The sequence below is a fragment of the Monopterus albus genome, unplaced genomic scaffold (genome assembly GCF_001952655.1).
Source record: "Monopterus albus unplaced genomic scaffold, M_albus_1.0 scaffold29.1, whole genome shotgun sequence".
In the NCBI taxonomy this organism is placed as follows: domain Eukaryota; kingdom Metazoa; phylum Chordata; class Actinopteri; order Synbranchiformes; family Synbranchidae; genus Monopterus; species Monopterus albus.
Genome location: NW_018127909.1, coordinates 2,460,168 through 2,466,499, shown reverse-complemented (window position 1 = coordinate 2,466,499; position 6,332 = coordinate 2,460,168).

Here is a 6,332-nt window from a genome sequence, read left to right as displayed (position 1 = left end):
CTGGTAAGCCTGTTAATCCAACCATTATTCTAACAAACCACCTGCCACTTCTCGACTCTGACACCAGCGGTGGCCACTCAGATATTAGGGGGTGGGGGGACCATGCCACCCTGATCACCCTGTGGGGCAGGCATAATCAGCCAACATGAATGCCTGACCTCACAAATGGTCTTGTGGCTGAAGGAGAGAAATCCCTGCAGCCAGATTCTACCACATAATCCTGTAGAAAACCCTCCTAAAGCAGCAGATTCATGTCTATGGTTTTGGAATGAGGTGCTCCAGAATCACGTAGACGCTAGGTGCAACAGTTTGAGTGTGTTTTGGAATGAGGTGCTCCAGAATCACATAGACGTTAGGTACAACAGTTTGAGTGCTCACATCCTTCCTTCCAGGATTATGTTTTTAAATGTTAATTTATTTGATAATATGAAGCTATGAAAACTGACCACTAAACACAAAACACACACATTTTATGAACATCAGATTGAAATACTGCATTGGCACTGAATGGTGAATATAAGTCTCTAATGAAGAGTTGTTCCATTTGAACATAATTCATGGTAAACATGGCTGTGCACACAGAAAATACACACCTTGACTTACTGGATAATCTCTGCTATGGTAAGATAGGGTGCATGGGAGCACATGACCCAGAGGCAGGAGAGGTCTTAGAGATGCAGCAATAGAGTGAGGGAGCAGGGACAGTGCTAACAGTCACAGTAATAATAATAATAAATCATTATGCCCTGCCAGAGAACCTCAAGTAGCGATAAGGCTCATAGGGAGCATTTTAAAATCAATCCTAAAACTCACAGGTAACTAGTGAAAAGTTATCAAAGACTGGTGAGATATGGCCACTTCTCTTTGAGCTTGTTATCAGCTGAGAAAAATGGAATCTTCTTGCTTCCATTACTGCACACTGGCACGAGGATGTTAGATGTTAGCAAGAAGCAAAAGACTCACTATTACCTTTTTGTTCCTTTTCCACTCTACCTTCCTGCCTTGTCTTTTAAATTCCTCAGCTCCTCATTTAACCGTGGAAGAAAGGAGGGTTTGGGCTTTTGTATCTGACAGGAGCCGTAGAATCGAAGTTATTTGTGAAGGAGCTATATAAAACATTGACGTCTGTTCCACAGTGAGGCCAGGTGTTTATGAGTACTAAAAATATATTTGACTCATTAAAAGCTTGACAAAAACAGGGAACAGACAGCAAATTGGGGGCAGGAGCAAGTTTCTGTAGGGAGTTTGGGTTCAGGAAAAAAAAGTGATATATGGAAGAACACTATAGTCAGGCACTGCAAAATGGTGCAGTTTCACATCTTCCACACTGAAACCATATTAGGTTGAGTGTATGCCTGTTGTTGTAGATTAAAAGAGGAGATACTATAGTAGGGCAGCAAACATGGATATTCAGCTTGCCAACAACAGGAACTCCTGAATAAAACTGACTGTCAAAGGTTGAAAAGCAGCCATATGAGAATGGAGAACAGCAAAAAATGATTTTACTGCCTAAAGCTTACTGCCCTGACCTGTCAGCCTTGGCTGGTGAAAAAATGGAAATTCATAAAACATGAAAACTGGTCTGAAGAGAACCAAATGCTGAGCTGGTCTAAATGTTACACTGCCCATCTAATTGTTGTCCAGTGGGTATAGACAACACACCCATACACCCAAATTAAGGGTGTTACCTCTTTATATGTTCTACAGATGCTGTTAACCTAGAAATGTTAGAGACATCATCCACAGAATTAGCCTTTAAATACTGTAGCTATCATCTCAATAACAAGACTGGACCCCAGGGTCCAGTGTTGTTTTACAAGCAGTAAGTGAATGGGTTCATTTGTTTCACAGTGTGTGCAGTGTACAGCATGAGCATGGATAATGGATTAATAACTGGCTTTACCAAGCAATATACATTTCATACAAACAATTTAATACTTGCTGCACATTTTATAACTATACAGACTGAAAAAATTGCAAATAAAAACAATAGATGTTGCCTCAAATGAAATGTACTGTCACAACAGTCTACATCAAAAAAGAGCTACACTCTTAGCTTTATAAGCATAATAAACAAATATTCTGTAAGCATAATATGTACTACCCCTGTGGTGTGCATTACTGCAAGCTGCACTTTAACCATTTTTAAATGTGCATGTGAGAAAGAGAATGCAGAGCAACAGTCCCAAGAGCATGAACAGGAGTGCTGATAAAGTGAGCAGGACATTTAGCAGAACAAGTATCTCTACATGCACACATGTCTGATCTGAGGCATGCTGCTAACTGTATGTGTTTTATATAAACATCCTACACCAGGATAATATCAAGGATAACAGTGAATATTTGTCATCTTCCACTGAAGAGAGTGAAAGCACATTTGATAAACACTAATGAGAGCAATAAACAGTGTTGAAAGCTGTTAAATTTATCACTGTAATAAAACTATATAAAAATTGTTGTGTTCAAATTGTGTTGCCTGAAGCTTTGTTGTTCTCAGAGACTGCTCATACTGATGTAATTGCTTTTCCTTAAATTGGAGTAAAGTGGTGCTATGTGAAGTGTTAGAATGGGGAAAGAAATGCAGCAAGTATTCAGTCTACTTAAGGAAAAAAAACACACAACATGCCCCACCCTCTTTCTTTTATTAACCCTGTGTTCTTGTAGGTCAACATGTGCATTGACTTTATTATCAATACTAAAAACTTTTCAAACTTTGTATGTGAAGAAGTCCTTACCTAACTTTTTTTTGTAGCTGTACTAATGAGGTCATTGCAGATTTTTTCTTTTTAGATTTCAGTTCACCTGTGGGATACTGGAGGAGGAACAGGTAGAGAGGAAAAGAAGAAAGGCAGAGATGTAGTCCACAGCAGCAGGGAGGTGTTTCTTTGATGGCTGGCGGAGGCAGGAAATCACAAGATTTAATGTTCAGTGTTAAACTGAGCAACTCTCGCAGGCACACTTCAGACAGAAAAGTGGGAAGGAAATGTACATTTCCAAATGGAGCCTTCCCACATATAAATGAGTAGGTTGAACTGCAAAGCAACAAAATTGCTTCAGAGATAAAATCATTTCCATGACAAAAACACAGATATTAAACATTTTGGAACAACAGATATTTCAAGCAGGTTTCTGAAAGCTGCTAAGTTAGAGTCCACCCAGTGGAGGTTGGCTGTAGGGGATTTGTAGCCCAGTCAGCTGTCTCTCTGCTAGGTGAGGTGGGTATAAAAGGGCAGAGCCTAAGACAGGTAATTAGGAATCTAGATGATAGAGCAGCAAGGTCCAGTGAGTGGCTCTGGAGCAGAAGAAAGGTGTGTAAGATACAGTAGATAAGTACTTTGAACAAATTGTAAACTGCAGCATACTGTATGTGTGGATTATACCTACTAAGCTAAAGTAAACTAGCACAGGAAGACAAAATGATCATTACGTGTGGCAGGCTTGAGCCCTACTTCCTGGTGTTAGCATAAGCAAGAAAAAATGAGGACAAATTAGACGTTTGACTGATTTGTTGGAGTGAACAACACAGGGTGGATTCTGATGCAGCACCAGAGGTTGCAGATGTTTAGCTTGTTATGTGGTGAGCTATGTTAAATGTTTGGTGGCTAGAACAGCTGTTGAGATGTTTGCTAGTACTAGTGACTGTGGCAACAGTTAGTCTGAAAGAGCCTAAGTAGATGAAGGGTTGTGTTGGATGTGTGGGCGTTATGGCCTTGGGCCACAAGCACAGTATTGAACACCAGAAGCAAGACTCAGATATCTGGTGAACTTGCACTTTATTGGAACAAGAAGCAGAAGGGAATAAGATGAGAGATATTGGAAGGGGAGAACGAGTCTCTAAGTGTCCTGTTGCCTAGGATGAAGGAGTCGGGAACAGAGGTATAACCAGACAGGGGACAGGTGCATTGTGTAGTTCAGGTGGATCTGTCGAGTGGTGATAAGTCAAGGCCACCGGACTGACAAAATGGGAGTTGGGTAGAAACTGACGTAGGTAGACTGACCAGGAGAAGAGGCTTGGGAACACAGGTGCTAGCCCGGCAGCAGGGTTTAGGCCTGGGCCGGACTAAGGCCTTGGAGGTGGTCAGTTGAGCAGGAGCAGGACAAATCGAGCAGAGCTCAGAGGTCAGGGTAAGATACCTGAGAAAAACAGAGTCAGGCAGGAAACGGTGAGAAACGTCGGAGCACCTGGATGAAGCAGGCAGAGAGTGCTGGTCATTGGGGGTGAGGCCTGCTGTTTGTGTAAAGGAGTACTAGGAGGTATGGTGGTGTCAGTGTAGAGCCAATGGAGAGAAGCACTGGGTAGCAGAGAGGCTCACAGTCAGACAGGTAACAGTGAGGAGCACCGGGAGGCTGAGCTGCACTGTGTCGAACAGGTTGAGGTAAGTTCTGGGTAGCAGAGAGACTCACAGTCAGGCTGGCAGCGGTGAGGAGGTCCAGGAGGCTGGGAAGCGCTGTGTCGAACAGGTCGAGTGAAGCTTGTCAGACAGGCAGCAGAGAAGAGCACCGTATGGTGGTGTCAGTGTAGAGCCAATGGAGAGAAGCACTGGGTAGCAGAGAGGCTCACAGTCAGACAGGTAACAGTGAGGAGCACCGGGAGGCTGAGCTGCACTGTGTCGAACAGGTTGAGGTAAGTTCTGGGTAGCAGAGAGACTCACAGTCAGGCTGGCAGCGGTGAGGAGGTCCAGGAGGCTGGGAAGCGCTGTGTCGAACAGGTCGAGTGAAGCTTGTCAGACAGGCAGCAGAGAGGGAGGCTGTGCTGTGTCAAGCTAATCAACTGAAGCACTGGGCAGCAGGGAGACTCACAGCCAGGCTGGAAGCAGAAAATCAGGCACGGGAACCAGGAAATTGCCAACAAAAACAGGAATGAGGCAAACGACAAGGAAAAGGAGAGAGGTAGAGGTACAGTAGGCTTGTGACCTAATGGTGGGTGCAGGCAAAGAGGGGGATGGTTCTGCTGGAACACACTGTTGACCCTTCTTGGTGTCATGGGCCCAACTAAACAAAACTCCAGTTAGAGGGGGCCCACCAGATGACCCTGTAGACTTGCCTTCACTCCTAAACCCACACAGAACTTGCATTGGTGTTGGTGATTATATAGTTACAGACTCACTGGAATTGTTAATAGTCTTCTTTTGTTAGACAGTCTTGGTAGAACAGTGTCAGTGGTTGGACAACTGAGCGGACCCGGCTCACTGAGGTGACTGCCATTCCAAGCCAGTTGAGTCAGTCACTTATCTGCTCTTTGGGTGAGGATCAGATTCAGGGATGCTTTGTGTTAAGGGAAGGTTATGTCTGGAAAAAGGTATTGCCTACTGTGCGGCTCTGAAGCTATGTGACGCATGGCCTGACACCTCCCTGTTTGGGGCCAAACAATGGGTAAACATCATTTAACTCATATACTTAGCTTCCATGTGAATGTTCTCCCATTCTTTGACACATTTAACCTTGTATTATTGAGGAACAATCCAGATCCTTACATATGCAGATTCTTAAATGATATGTCTATCCCACATGAAAAACAAACCACAACTGACATAGTGTCATCCACATTTCCGCTGAAGAGAAAGATCATTGCAAGTGGCACCAAGGCCATGTATAATTCAAACAGCTGAGCCCTAGCTCTGCTAAGCTCCTCATACCCATTTTCTGTTTGTCATTTTTTTAAACTTTCTGATAAGTGTCATTTTTTGATATAGCTGCACCCATCTGCCTTATTCTTTTTTGTTTGCATACTGCCAGTCAGTCGAGTTAAGTCTAACACCTGACATGTACGTCTCTTATTGGGTCAGCAGGGAAACGTCAGATCTTTGAAACTACAGTATACTCCTGCAATAGAAGCAGGATGTTTTGTCAGTCTGGACCCAAATGCAGGAGGCAAGACAACTATGCATTTCTGACTTATTTGTCATAAATAAGTAAATTATGTAAGTTAAAACAAAATTAAATAAACAATGCAACTACTCAATATTTACTTGTCATAAATAAATAAGAGCATAAAGTTAAAACAAAAATGTACACAAAAAAGAATAGAAAATTTATAAACCATTGTTTGCAGCATATCCGCTACTATCAGTATGAGGGAGTGACCGGTCATGTGCCTTTAATAAGTGAAACTCAGCAGGTTCTACTGAGAAAATAAAAAACATTGATAAAAATGTATGTTAGCAAACACCTGAAACATCATTTTATTTTAATTTCAGGTTAATATAAAAATAATACAGTGTTGTGTAAAAGCAGAAACTTTTATTAAACTAAAAAAACAGGGGTGAAGGGGAAATCAAAACCATTTAAGATCAATATACTCAGTCCCCCATGCTATTTATTTATTAAAGTGT